Source organism: Mustela nivalis, assembly GCF_964662115.1.
Source record: "Mustela nivalis genome assembly, chromosome: 1".
NCBI classification, from domain to species: Eukaryota; Metazoa; Chordata; class Mammalia; order Carnivora; family Mustelidae; genus Mustela; species Mustela nivalis.
In genome coordinates, this window is record NC_139020.1 from 165328330 (window position 1) to 165343348 (window position 15019).

The window sequence follows — 15019 nt, forward strand, 5'->3', positions numbered from 1 at the left end:
CGGCAGCGCAGCGGCTGGGGCGGCCTCTGCCTCCCCCGAGATTGCATTTTGCCAACGAGATGCTCTCCTAGAAGCCGGCGCCGGCGCCTCCGCCCCCCCCCCCGCCCCCCCACCTGCTCGGGCAGGATGGTACAGTCTGCAGAGGGACCCGGGCACGCTGGCTGGGCTCAGCGGCGGCACCAGCTGCCGCACCGCGATTACGGGGCTGCCCGCCTGGAAACCGTGCCGGATTTGTGGTGATTTTCGTAGCCAAGTAAGTACCGGCATCCCCCAGCATGAGAAAATAAAAAATAAAAAGCGCCCCAATCCGTTCTCCCCTTCCTCCCTCACCCATTTTATTTTGTTTCATTTCATTTGATTTTTTTCAGTGCTGATGGTGGTGGCGGCAGCGTGGGGGGGGGGGGGAGCAGGGCTTGTTTATCTGGCAGCAGCTGAGGCTGCATTGGGAGCCGCTGCCGAAGGAGACACTAGTATGAGGGTCCGTGTGCTGGGGGATAGGACTGGGGTGCTGTGGACTTGAGCAAGGGGGTCTCGGACAAGCGGATGCCCAGGGTCTCAGGTAGATGCGGGCATCCTCTGCTCATTAGATGCCCCTGGATGGATGTTATGCAAGGACCGGCAAGCCGGTAGCAGGGGGCAAGGTCCTCTTCCCTCTGAGCTTGGTCCCAGGGAGACGCAGAGGACTAGAGGGTGCCTCCTGCCTGGCCCCCACTGGGTTCCAGGACAGAAGCAGAGGGAGGCTCCCACAGGGGGTCCCTCTGGCAGGTGGGCTGCTGCATGCCAGGACCACCAGGTCAGGCCAGCCAAGGCATGTGGTGGCAGGGATGAGTCCCCAGGTCCCCAAGATGGCCAGAAGGGGGGCAGGAGTGGGATGGCCAGGCCATTTTGCAGCAGTCATGCTGGGTGGTGGAGTTGGCACTTTTAGCCCGGAAGCCCAGTTCTTCCGCTGGTTGGGGTGGCCTCTGGCTGACAGCTAGGTAGCTGGGGCTCCTCCCTGCCCCCTGCAGGGTCAGGATTGGGAAACCCACCAGCAGGTCTCTGTACTCCCCATGGGTGGGCTGCAGCGGGCAGCCATCCTTTCTAATCAAGAGGCCATTCCGTGGCTGTCCTCTGTTCACCTCGGTTGTATGGGGAGGGATCTCTGTGGCTGGACTGCCCCAGTCAGGGAAGCGCCCCCAGGGGTCTCAGGGCCCCCACGCAGAGGCCCAGCCAGCCTCGACCTTCAGAAGGGTAAGCTAAGTAGGCGAGCTCAGCCCCAGAGGGTCTGGGTGTGACGCTGAGTGCCCCTCGCCCAGCACAGAGTGGGCTCCCCTCCTTGCCTGCATTGCTCTCCAAATCACTGGGAAGAGGCAGAGCTGACGTTTGGGGCATTTCCAGGAGCTGCAGGCGCCATCCGGAGAAATTCTCCTTTGACGTGTGCAGTAGGAGGGGGCTTGGAGCGCAGGCCAACTTCACTGAAGGGGCAGTGGCAGGGAGGGGCTGCCACAGCTCCGGGGGAGCCCTGTAGGGGGAGTCCAGAAGAGATGCAAATGGCCCATGCTATTTAGCTACCTTTGTACCCCCAGTCCCATTCTCATCAGGGCATACACACCACCACAGATCTGCACAGATGCACACACACAAATATAGTATACGTAGTAGTGTATTGTATATGTTCATAGATCATATGCACATAGACTTCCTGTGCCCATAGACACACCTCAGCACATGGGACTACAACTCCTATCCCTGAACACCACCCGCTCACCTGCATGCTAAAGCAGGCACGCGATTGCCTCATGCACAAACGCACACACATACCTGTGAACGTGGCATACCCACACATGCCTGCAGCTCTAACAGGAATGCAGTAGGCTGCATAGGGGCTAACCGGCCTGCACACAGTGCCGGGCAGCAGCCACAAATGTGGCATGTGGTCTCATGCGGGCTGGCCCCCATGTGAAAATGACAAGCACACATATGTGGTGTCCCGAATGCCATCTGCACGCCTGTCCGTGAATTAGTGGGCATCCGGTATGCTGGAACGTGGCCACAGGTGACCGAATGCAGGTTGCCTATGCACAGAAATGGTCCAGGCACACAGATGCAGCTCCTCTGTGGTTGCCGCAGGCTCCATACACCCCTAAGCTTCCAGGCATCTTCTGTGGCAGTGAAGGTGCCTCTGTGGGCACTGGGGAGAGGCTGGCCCTTGGGGCTACCTGTGAGGACAGAGGGACACTGGTCAGGCAAGAGCCAGCCCAGATTCCCAGGGAACTGTGATTGGGCTCAGCAAAAGCCATCTTGGATTCTTGATGTGTGGCAGAGAAGGTTGCCTAGAGTTAGAAAGGGGACAGAGGAGGGGGCAGGAGGAGCTGCTGCCCATGGCCCAGACTCCCGGGAGTCTGGACTGGCCCCACCACCCCTGTTCTCTGACCTGAGGAAATCAGCACTTTGATATGGAGTCTTGGGAGCTGGGGTCCAGGGCACTGCCAGCAGCCCTCAGAGTCCTCTCCAGACCACAAATCAGAAAAGCTGCCTGTGGCTTATGCTGTAAAGAGACTCAAATGTGGGGCCCCTCATTCTCTTCTCTCCCCACCTAGTACAGGCATGGGTCAGGAGACTTGGGTAAATAATAATATGCCAGCTAGCACTTACCAAGCTTACTGTTCTGCATCCATCCCTTCGCCAGGGCCTCCCATAGCCATGTTATTCCCATGCCATAAATGAGGAAGCTGTGCAGAGAAGTGGAGATGCTTATCCAAGGTCACACAGCTGGAACATGGCAGAGACAGGGTAGAAGCTAGGCCATTAGCTTCCCTGCCTGCCCTCTTAAACCCTCCCCTTCCTGCCTCTATGAGGTCAGCTCCAGTTTGGGGTACCAACATCTTGAGAAGCAACAGTCCAAGAACTTGGAATTTGGGGGTGATGCTCCAAGAAAGGGTCCAGAGAGTCTCCTGAGGGTAAGAGCAGAGTCCTTCCCAGACACGTGTGCCCCTGTCCTACACAGCTGTATCACCCTTTTACCTGGTGGAATTGAAGGCACATAGAAAGCCAGAGCAAATGTGTGCCTTCTAAAAAGTTACCTGGCAGACCCATTCATAACAGGGAAACTGAGGCCCAGCCAGGAGCAGGGATTTGTCCAAGGTCATGCTGTGCTTGCTGGAGAGTAGAGTACCTTACCATCTCACTCAGGTCCCAGGTATGAAGCAGCGGGGGCCTGTTTGACCCCTGGTTTTCCCCAGATGTTTGATTCCAAGGTAAAATGATGAGCGCATCAGGTTCAGTCTCTACTTCTGACCAGCTGTATGACCTTGGGCAAGTTGCTTTGTCCCCTCTGCACCTCAGTCTCCTCCTCTGTGCCCAGGACATGCCTATTCCTGCCCTGCCTGCCTTACCCCACTGCTGTCCAAGAGCCTAGAGCACTGTAGAGGGCTGTGCAGAGACGTATGATTGGCACCAGGGGCTGGAGTCTAAGCAGGGGAGCACCTTGCTGCTACAGTTGACCAAGGTCAGGAGGGGAAGCAAGAAGGGAAATCTCTAGGCTGGTAGGACTCAAGCATTAGTGGACCTAAAAAATCACCTGGTAGAGGACAAATTTCTGGATCCCCCTACCCAATGATTCACGAGGTCCTGAGAGCTGCATTTTCACAGGTGTCTCAGGGCTCTCATCTCTATAGCTTTGTACCTGGGGGAGACAAGGCCATTGAGAATAGGTTTGGGGGAGCTCAGAGGCTCTCAGAGCTGGGGGTAATCTGGGCACTATGCTATTGGCCGGCTTCTGCCACATCTGGGGAAACTGAGGTCCCCTGGCAATCAGAAGGCAGAGTGAGACTGACCCTCACGTCTCCAGCCCCCAGTTCCCATCCCACTGCTAGGCTCTGGTGGAGCTAAATCTGGCCCTTCTGTGGGCCAGTCAACCTTCATATGGCAAACAAGGCCATCTTTCTCAGCAGTGTGGCTGGAAGGTGCTCCTCAGAGACTCACCGAGCCTTGGGGTTGAGTCGTGGCAATGGGTATCCCCAGCTCTGTGACAGTGAGGGAAATGGCTTATCTTCTGTAAACCTCAATCTTCTCTCTAGAAGGGGAACAGATTTAAAGCAGGGCTGTGGGGAAGATTCTAAGTAATATGTGTGAAGCAATTGGCACATTTTAGGTGTAGGGTGAAGGTGTAGGCCGCGGGGGACCCTGAGGTGCAGGGCATGGTTTCCTCAATCCCTCTTAGTTTCCAGGGTCTGCAGCAGAGTGGTCTGAGGTGCAAGTGCCGGATGCCACAGGCATACACACTTTGTGGAGGGCGAGCAGTCTCCCTCCCCAGCCCTTCCTAGATCACACAGAGCAGTGTGGGAGGCAGCGGTGGGTCTCCTGCCTAGAATCTGGTCCATCTGGCCCACTCTGCTCTCTCCAAGGCCAGAGCACTGAACATCCAGTAATCATTTCTCCCTTCCAGTGGGAGCCTCAAACAAGAAAATATTCAGGGAGAATATGCCTCTGGACCGGACAGTCAGTGGTGGTAGGAGATGGGGAAGATGACTCTGGAGTTCAAGGCAGGAAGTAGGGTGGAGCCTCAGTCCCCGCGTCTGGGGAACGGTTGGTAAGAGTATGCACCTTTCAGGCCATTGCACGGGGCAAGTGAGGAAAGTGGTGGACATAGAGGGCTGGGCTCGGGGTGGGATCCACAGGGGCAGCTCAGGGAACAGACGTCATGGTGTTCGAGAATCAGCCTGGACTGAGAATCAGAAGGTGTGAGTTTGAAACCTCGGCCGTTTAAGAGTTTGACCTTTGAATCAGTCACTTTGCCTCTTCCAGCCCTGGTGTTTGATCTGTAGAATGGGAATCAGTGCCCACTTCAGCAGGCAGCTGTAGGATGACCATACAGAAGAGGTGATGCTTGCAGCAAGCCCTGGGAACCTGCTGGACACCAAGGGATGTGCTGAGGGCTTCACCTTGGTCTGCCATAGAGAGCCCTGTGTGGACAGAGGGCTGTTTTCAAGGCCTGAGACACATCCTGTGCAATCCAGCAAAGGCCTACAGGGTCCAAGGAGTGGAGGGCAAGGTGGCCCAGCCTGCTAGAGGCAAGGGAAGGTGGCCAGGGCTGCGGTCTCCAAGACTCCGGAGGTTCCCAGGTCTGGGAGAGGAGGCCTGGGTCCGAGGGGCAGGAGAGCCAGGTTCTAGGCCCAGGTCAGTCAGGGACAGGTGACTTTGGGCAAGTCCTGTCAGCCCCCTGGCCTCATGCTTTCCCCTAGAAAGAGGGGGTGCTAATCCTGCCTGCCTTGTGTCCTCAGTGAGGGCAGATTCTCCTGCCAGCTGGCCCTCGGGGGAAGGGTTTAGATCTGCAAGGCTGAGGTATGAGCTGCCGTCGCAGTTTGTTTCCTGTAGCTGCCTGAGCAAATGACCACAACCCAGGTGACTTAAAACTCCAGAAATGTAGTCTCTCACAGTTCTGAAGGCTGGACGTCTGACCAAGGGAGACTGTACACACCCTGCCTCAACCCCACCTTCCCGTGCTTGCCAGTGGTCCCTGGCCTTCTATGGCTCGTGGCTGTGTCTCTACGAGTCCGTCTCTATCTTCATCCTCCCATCCCCTTCTTCTCTGTGTATCTCCCTGTCCTCTATTTTGTTTATAAGGATACCAGTCACTGGACATAGGGCCCATCTCTCCAGGATGATTTTGTCTTAAGATCTTTAAATACATCTGCAAAGACCCATTTTCAAATAGGGCCACATTTCGAAGTTGCAGGTGGACATGAATTTGGGGAGAGACACTTGGGCCCACTACAATCCCTAATATTCTACTAGTTTACTGCTAGGAAGTCCTTTGTACAGTGTTTCATTTCTTCCTCACAAACATCCATTCTACAAATAAAGAAGCTAAGCCCTAGGGATTAAGAACATGCTGGAGTTACATAGCAAGTGAGAGGCACAGCTGTGATTTAAACCCAGGTCTCTGGTGCTCTTTCTCCTTTCCATCATTTTAGAGCTGGCTGGGGACTGTCCATAGCCAAAACCCATGGGGCAGGAATTCCAGACAGTCCTGGGCAGACCCAATGCTCATGAGCTCCAGAAAGGAGAGTTGGAAGTGGACAGGGGAGTTTGGAGGGGGCTATGCTAGGCCCAGGAGACCCACATGGCAGAGGGTTGAGAGCCCACAGTGCCTTCTTATCTCTGCCACTCATGCTCTGGGAACCTTGTGGTTCTCATCTGGAGAATGGGGTAATCACCCGACGGGGTAATTACCAAGTTCTGAAATGCTAATATAATAGTCATTACTAATAGCTAAAATGTATCCTCGACCACTTAACAAATGTTCATTTGTTCATTTCAGGTGTGAGAGGATAGTTGCTTATTCCAAGCCTCATCCAAGTGGCTCTACCGTTAGATAGCCATAGGTGGTCGAACTAATAACTTAACCTCAGTTTTATTCTCCATAAAAGTACCCACCTTCCCAGATGTCATGGGAGGCAAGTGGGATTCTGCTGAAGTGCCTGGCCTGGGTCATGGGCCGTTGAAGTCTCAGAGGATGTTTCTTCATCTGTAAAATGGGAATGACAATAGTGTTATTATCATCGCAGTGTTATTTGTTGTGTAAGGATTGAGTAAAGTAATGCAAAGGTAGCACTTGGCTCAGGTCCTGTCCAGAGATGGATATTAAGACGGCCTCCTCCTGTGCCATCGGAAAGAGTTGCATTTAAATCCTAACGCCCGTGTTTACTGCTGTGACCTTGAGCCAGTAGCTTTGCCCTGCTGAGGTTGGTGCTCTGACATGTAAAGTGAGGTTGAAGTGACCTGCCTAACAAGACAGTGTGTAACGTGATGGAGAGAAAGCTGCCCCATATGCAGCCCCGGTCATGCCAGACATTCAGAAACGTTGAGCTTCTGTCCTGCTTCTGGAAGAGGGTCCCCAGATGGCTTCCTCAAAAGATGGCCTCAGAAGGGGAAATCCTGAGTCCTAGGGGAGACAGGCAGGTGGGTTTAATTTTTGCAAAGGCCGGAGGACATTGTGCTACGGTGGAGTATGGGGTTGGAAGAGCCTGTGGGGAGAAGCTAGACATGAATGACCCTGTTTGGGGTCCAGGAGCCATATATCTTCGAAGAAAGGAAGCAGGTCTCTCTGGGGCTCCTATTCCCACCCTGAGAGCAGTTTTCTGTAAAGCAGTGGCATTCCCCACATTGGCTTGGGCTGCTCCACTTGGCTATGTCTGGCCACCCCAGGGACTGCTTTGCATGGGGACATGGGGAATGTTATCTAGAGAAGCTCATTCCAGCCTCGCTCCCTGAAACCCCTGCCTCGCTGGGCTGGAGCAAGAGCTCAAGGGTGGTATGGGAGGCTGAACCATCACATTTTCCCATCAAGGTTGTGGAGCAGTGGGAGATCCATTTTGGGGTATCCCCCAGTCTGGCTGAGGCCTCTGCCCTGGGTGAAAGCCAAAACCTCATCCGGAGCAAAGGGTGCTGGGCTTCCACTGCCTGAGTCTTCTCAGCGTTCTCACCTGTGCCCGAGGGCGGGGTGCGTATCCCACGTGGGCCCAGGGCCCAGTTAGCAGCGTTGTAGCAGGTGGTTCAGGACCAGGTCTGGGCTGAGCCTGCTTAGCATCAAATCCAAAACCTGGGCGCTGAGCTTTGGTTTCCTCAGTTGTAAAATGGGGACAGTAGTGCCCACCTTATAGGGTTGTTGTGAATACAGCTGATTCCCACATGCACGTTTTGACATCTCTGAAAGAGGGGTGCCTGTTACAAGTGGCGGCATGTCACAGGAGAACAAGTCATGCCCTTTTCTTTCATAAGTGTATATAAAGCAGCCTCGCATCTTACAATGGACGTACCTTAGAGTCAGTGAAATACAGTAAATAAGATAAAACCTATAAAGGACCTGCCTCCCCAGCTCGGTTACTATGGGACCTTGGACATTTTGATGCACCACACAGGAGCCTTTGTTTCCTCTCCCGCCCAGGGCTATTGTGAGAAGTCCACAAGGGGTCAACAATCACGTACCCAGCAGAGTGCCCATATACAGTAGGTGCTCAGTAATTGGCAGCTCAAAACAAACAACAAAGTTTTAAATACAGATTCTGAGATTCCAGTTCCTGCTCTACCATTTCCTTGCTGTGTGACCTAGTGCAAGTTTCTTAACTTCTCTGTGCTTTAGTACCACCATCTATAAAATGGAATAACGAAAGTCTCCAGTTCATAGGATTGATAAAGAATTAAGTAAAATTAAAGTGCTTAGGGCAATGCTTGGCAGAAGTGAAGGCAATTGTTTTTTGATGAACTTCTAATGAGTCTCTTTTAGTTCAATAAGTGGCAGCTGAAATAGACACTGGGCTCAATAAAATAATAATAATACAGACAGCACTTGTTTCACAGATGGGGCACCTGAGGCCAAGAGGCATGTGGGTATGCCCAAGGTCAAACAGCTGCCTCTTCTCTAGTGTCTAGGCTGCAGCTCAGTATTGCTGTCTTTCCCCAGGACTCTGATTCTTATGGAGGAGGGGTGGGCAGGGGGTGGTCCTTGCCCAAGGAGGGCAGTTTCTAGAAGTAGCAGCCAGATACAGCATCCTCTGGGCTGTATCCCATTTCTGCTTGTTCACCACAGCACAGGGGAAGGGGCTGAACTGAGCCACGTCCAAGGTCAGCAGAACCTCCCAGCCAACCTGCCTGCCTACCGGCCAGCACTTCCCAAAATTCTTGGTGGCTACTGCAGAGTTGACACAGCAGAACTCCCTCCTGGAGAGAGCAAAAGTCCTGGCTAGCCAACTGGCCTAGCCCCCGGGGCAGAACCAGGGCCACAGAATGGATTTGAGTGGGGGTGGGGAAGGAGATACCTGGGTGCAGCCTAGCCAGACAAACACCCCGAGTGACCTTGGACTCCTCACAGTCCCTCCCTGGGTACCAATTTCCATCTTTAAAACAGGGATTTTCGGGCCAGATGTGCCCACTAGGACTTTAAATGTCTAAGATGCAAGATTGCTCAGGCATTGCTGCTACTCAAGGTCATAGGCAAGGGACAGAGCTGGAGGGAAGGAGCTCATAGCTGTGTATGCACACACCCATGTGGATCTGGTTCTCAGGAGCAAGCCTGAGAGAGCAGCAGCCCCTGTTCTGCACAGAGAAATTCTGTAGAGAAGGTTCCCTTAGTAGGGTCTAGCAGACTCATGAGGGGGACCCAGGCGGGGCACAGTCCCGGGGACAGTGTCCATGCTGACACATGTGCATTTGTAATGCAAAGATTGTCAAGAACCAGTCTCTTCTAGCAACTATCTGAAGGCAGGAGATCAAGAGCTCTTTAGGCCACTTCTAAATTTGTCAACTTACATGACTCACTTCAGATTAAAATGAGGCCTTTCTCCCCATCCACCTCCAGCCAATTTCAAGTTTCCAAGTTCAGAGGATCTTGAAGAAAGGAGAGAGTGTAAATCAATATAACCAATATTGGCTGAGTAGCTGGTCTGTGCCAGGCCGTGTGCCAAGCTCCTGGCCAAACCCGGAGATGAATCAGCCCCAGAGATAGCTGTCACTGGGGAGCCAGGCAGCCCCAGGTGCAAGGTGGCAGCTGAGAGCTAATGCCCAGCTTGGGGACTGGACCATGAGTAATCTCTGTATCCAAGACTTTGCACCACCATCCACAGTCCTTGGATCTCACAGGGCCTCAGTTTCCTCATCTATAAAATGGGGGCCAATAGAGGAAGAAGTCTGGGGCCTCTTCCACCCCTTTCCCATGCCTGATGTGGCTGAGCTTTCAGCTCCAAGGCTGTGGAGTCTACCTTGGGGTCCCAGTCTGCTCATAAGCCCTCAAGAGAAGGGAATTCCAACAGCTTCCTTTGCCCTGGGACCTCCAAAACCTTCTCCAGGGAATCTCTCTGAACTCCAGGGTCAAACCTCTATAATGGGACCACAGCAGCTAAAAATGAACACAAACACCAGTGGCTGACCAGCCTTCACACGGTGAGCTCCCCTGAGCCCCACTGCAGCCTTGGGGGATGCCTAGAGTAATAACAGCCACTGTCATTAAGTGAGACCTTGTTGTGCTAGGTACTCCAAGCATGCCTTCCTTTACCTCTCCTAAGTGCCACTGGTCCCATTTAGAGAAGAGGAGAGCCAGTCTTGGAGACGTGCTGTGGTTTGGACAGACTCTCAGAGCTGGGAGGAAAGCCCAGCTCCTTAACCTCCTGCTGTGCCCTTTGGATTCAAGGGGAAACTGAGGCCCGGAACAGTGTTGCCTGAGGTGGCAGAGAGCCCAGAAGCCCGGGACTCCATCATGATATTAGCTGCCACCCCTCAAAGTTTACATACCCCCCACAACCCTCCAGGAGAAAGGGCAAGGTCTTGGGCCAGACCCCAAGCCGGTAACAGGGCTGTTCATACCCACCCCATGTCCCCAACACAGCTGCACACAGGAGGAAGTTCAGGATACCTTTGAGGCTGACCCCTTGGCAGAGACAGAGCTGGGCCCCAGGAATCAGCCACATCCTTGCTCTTCATCCTCACTCCCCGAAAGATACCCCAGTAACCCCTCAGAGGGTTGGAGTCACACCAGGTCCAAATTTGAGGAGAGAAGTCTTCAGTGCCTTAAGGTCTCCTAGACCCTACTGAGGGAGCTGTAATTCTGATCCCAGCTCTGCCAAATTGTGTTTCTGTGGGTGTTATTGCTCCTTTCTGAGCCTCAGTGTTTTCACCTGTGTGTGTGGGGGTGGGGAGTGGCGGTCGCCCTTGTGGAGATGATGCAAGTTGGGAGTCAAGGACCCTGCCCAGCCCCTGCTCCATGCCTGGTGGCTACAGTGATGACCATGCCAGTGTCTGCCACACAGTTCTCATGTGCATCCCATGAGGATAGCATTCTTTTTTTTTTTTTTTTTTTAAAGATTTTATTTATTTATTTGACAGAGAGAAATTACAAGTAAGCAGAGAGGCAGGCAGAGAGAGGAGGAAGCAGGCTCTCCGCTGAGCAGAGAGCCCGATGCGGGACTCGATCCCAGGACCCTGAGATCATGACCTGAGCCGAAGGCAGCGGCTTAACCCACTGAGCCACCCAGGCGCCCCCATGAGGATAGCATTCTATCCTCACTCTGCAGCTCCCTCACAGAGGATCAGGGACTTGCCCCTGGTCAGCTGGTTAGCAACTGTGCTGTGAGGGGGAGGTAGCCAATTTGTGTCTGTGGAAGGACCTATTGCTGAATTCTTAGGGCTTCAGAGGACAGCCAAAGGCCCTGTTGGGGGGTGGTTCTTTCTGTCAAGTAGACAAAATCCCAGGATGCAGAATTGTGGGGTCTAAAATGGAGAAGACAGCACTGGGCAGATGTTAAGAGCAGATACTGGAGGCTGGAAGCTTGGGCTTGATTCCCAGCCCCAGTGCTTCCTCGCTGTGTGACCTTAAGCAAGTGATCTATTCTGTCTGTGCCTCAGTTACCTTGCCTGTAAATGGAAATACGTGACAGTACCTATTCCATAGGGTTCTCGTGCAGATTAAATAATTTATTAGGTGTAAGGATCTTAGAACAGTGCTTGTTGCTCTTCACAGGAAGTTCTATGAAGTATCTGTTGTTAGTATGACTAGTATTATTATTCATAGAATCAGAATGGGAAGACCAGCCTGCCCTCACCTTCATCCTCTCTGCCTGTATCTTGCCTTAGCCCCCTTCATGGCTACCAGGGACACCCTCAGAATGCCCATTTGTCGTGCCACTCTCTGGTCAGGGTCTTCAGTGTTCCCCACTGCCAAACTCCTCAACCCCCATAATTTTTCCCCCACCGACCCTTCCAGCATCTTCCATGCTTGACCTTCATACCACTTTTTGTCAGTGAATTACTTCATGCCCTAAGTTGGTCAGGAATTTAGCCATTTATATAGATTGGAGCACAGCCCCCACTCACAGTGACCTTTTCTCTCACCTCTGAGGCTTTGCCCAAGCCATTTCCACCCCTGGAGCACCCCATAGCCAACCTTTAAGACCCCACTGTAATGTCTCCTTGTTTAGGAAGACCTTCCTGCCTCTCCTGTTATTGCCAGTGCCCAGGCAGCAGACCTTGGACCTCTGGAGACAGGCTCTAGCTGATGAGTTTTGTTTGTTTTTATTTTTGTGTTTTTCAGAAATTTCATTAAAACATTGTTGAATAAACACATGTTGAATAAATGAAAGGGTGACCTCCCTCCCTGGTTCCCCCATCTTCTCTTGTACCCTTCCTCCCATCATCTGTTCTCCCTAAGTGGCCAGATGGACTCCTTTAACAATATGAATCAGACTGTGGTGCCCCCTGCTTCAAACTCTGCAGTCTTCCCCATGAGGCACGGGTAAAACCCAGCCTCTCTAGCTGGTCATCCCACCCCTCTCTCCTCCCTCACTCTTCTCTAGCTTACTGGCTTCCTTTCCATTCCTCAAACTCATCAGCCCCTTTCCTATCTCCAGGCCTTTGCATATGCTGTTTCACCATCTAGAATGCTTTTTCTCCTTCTTTCTATAGGATAGGTTCCTTCTCATCAAGCTAAGTGGCAATTCCCCACTGAGGCCATCCCTCATCTAGAAAGAGCATCCCCCATCACGGCACTTGTGTTTTAACAGCATTTATCACATTAACATTCCTTTCTGTATTTATTCCCTTATTTGTTGTCTGTGTCCCCTCTAGACAATCAGCTCCTTGAGGATAGGAAGCTTGTCTAGTCTGGTTGACTGTTGCATTCAAGGGCCTAGCCCTGGGGGAGACCATCTGTTTCATACAGCCTCATTCTTGACCTAGTATCTACAGGAGGGTCTGGAAGTGACTGTGGGCAGTTACCCAGGAACCCCACAGTCAAACTTCCTGACATCTTTGTGCAGCGATATCATCTGTGGTCTTCCACCCTTTATAGTCTAGCTGGACAGAGGGCAGTAAAGGACAGATGGACAGATGAGTCTAGAGGCCCTAAAGCATGTTGTGAGGCAGAATAAAGCATAGAAAGGTCTAGGGGGAAGAGCTCTCAGCTGTCCTGTTCCCTGGGAAATTGGGCTTTGTCACATTGTTTGTGGTTGATCCACTGTAGACTTTAAGCTTGAAGAGTCCTTAATGATGGGTTTGGGGGCCAGGCCTTAATAAAGGGAAATTTCTGCTGATTAGATCCACACAGACTGAGCTCTGGAAAGAGTGTGCCTGGCGCTTACCTGCCCTCCCCCCACACAGGTCCCCAGCGGGGCACCCAAAGCTGCCAATTACTGTGTCCCCAGGCCAGGAGGTGGCCAGAAAGGAAACCAGGCAGCTACTGCTTGGAAAACCCTGTTCTCCTTTTTTAAACTGCAGTCATTTGAATTACAAAACTAAGGGCCTGCTTCTTGGAACAAATGGCCTGATACAGAAGGGTCCATTGCAACAGGACTTCTCTTCCTCTCCCCACATCCCCCAGCGACCTGATGTAACCACTGTCAGTACCCTGTTTTGTCCATATGGGGATGCACATTTATTCCACACGGTCATGTTCCCGTGTCCAGGGTACATCTTACAGCTGGCGGCACCTCCTGGTTTTATTGGAAGTGCTTTTTCTTTCTTAGTGGTATGTAAAATCTGGTGCCTCTCACAATTCAACTTAGAGTCATCCAAAACTGGCAATTTGCTGTTTCCTTCTTCTGTTTGTTCTTTCACTCACAGGCAGATAGAAATTCTGAGGGGTTTTGTTTCTTCTCTGTGGGATCTTTGTACTCACACAAGCAACTTTACTCTGTCCTAGTACTTTGGCCAGCCTGGTGGCTCAGTAGTCTTTGAATGAGAGGCTGTGGAGGCTAGTGCAGAGGGCATGGTCCTGGGGGAGACCGTCTGTTTCATACAACCTCATTCTTGACCTAGTATCTACAGGAGGGTCTGGGAGCCGCGGGCTCTGCTCTCTCTGGGCTGGGGTGTGCCCTCTCCGTGCCCTCATTACCACAACCAGGCGCCAGTGCACACACAGTGCCTGGTGCAGTCTGGCCCTGGGGGTGCATGGGAAGGGGGCAGGCACTCGGATGGCAGTAGGTGTAGTATAGCAGGGTACATCATCACAATCTCCCCAACCAAGTAGCCCTGAGACCCAGAGGAGGGGAAGGGAGTCTGGCTCCAGGAAAAAGGTTGGATGCAAAAGGTCGACTAAAAAAAGCCATGCGCAAACCAGGCCAGGAGGTAAAGTCAGAGAACAGGCTCAAAGGTCAGAAAAGAAAACAAAAGGGCAGAAAACATGAACCTGAAAAGATGCTTCCTTTGCCCCCAAAACAAAGATGTATTTTCAAATATCAACTGAAGCAAACTGACGCTTCTTAGGAAGGAGAAAATCACAGGGAAGACAAGATAATGAGCTGTCCCTCTGACCCAGCCCAGCACACAGGCCCAGCACACAGGAGGAAGCCCCAGGGGTGGAGGGGGGGTGGGGGGGGTGGGAGGGTGGGGGGGTGGCTGGCCGGGCAGCCAGTTGCACCTACAGGGCAGAGCACCCCCCCCACCCAGGGCTCCTTCCCTGGGCCAGTTTCTGAATCACAATGCAGGTGAGAAAGGTGTACACAGGTGCTATTTCACGGCCCTGCAAAATTCACGGAATACAACATGCCTCTGGCCAGTCTTATCCCTATTTTACGCATGAGAAAACTGAGGCTCTGAGACAGTGAGCTGCCCAAGGGCACCCAGCCAGCAGCCTGACTCCAAAGCCTGACCATGATGACAGTCGCTTCACAGTCCCAGAGTCCCAGGTCTGGCAGGGAGACAAGTCATTGCAAATTGCAAACCAGTGTGCTATCAGCCAGGCTGGGGGAAGCTGGGGGCGGGCAGAGCCCAGAGGAGGCATCACCCGCCAGCCCTTTGCTGGGCTTTTAGGAAACCACCTGAAGGGGTCCTCACAGGGCAGCAGAGTGAAGGATAAATAAGAGCTAGCCAACTGGAAGGAAGGTAGGATGTGGAAAGGGTGCTCCAGGCAAAGCACAGCTTGAGCGGGGGAGGAAGCCACCACCAGCCGCCCAGAGCAGAAGGCGCCAGGCAGGGGCTGGGAGTGCTGCGCCGGGGAGCTAGCCAGGCCAAGCCAAGGGCAGTGGGCTGAATGGTTCTAAGCTGGGCACTGATG

General features: G+C 52.9%; 1 protein-coding gene across 11 annotated transcripts in view; it reads left to right on the plus strand.

Moving 5' to 3' along the window:
* Nucleotides 1-15019, plus strand: part of ATP2B2 (ATPase plasma membrane Ca2+ transporting 2) — a 365301-nt gene that overhangs the window by 200724 nt on the left and 149558 nt on the right. The window contains exon 1 of one of the 11 annotated variants that reach the window (XM_082682465.1): nt 124-253. The exons of the other annotated variants lie outside the window; for them this stretch is intronic. The gene's annotated coding sequence lies outside the window, so the exon portion shown is untranslated. Of the gene's footprint in view, nt 1-123; nt 254-15019 lie in introns of those variants that run through there. 11 annotated transcript variants of the gene reach the window in all.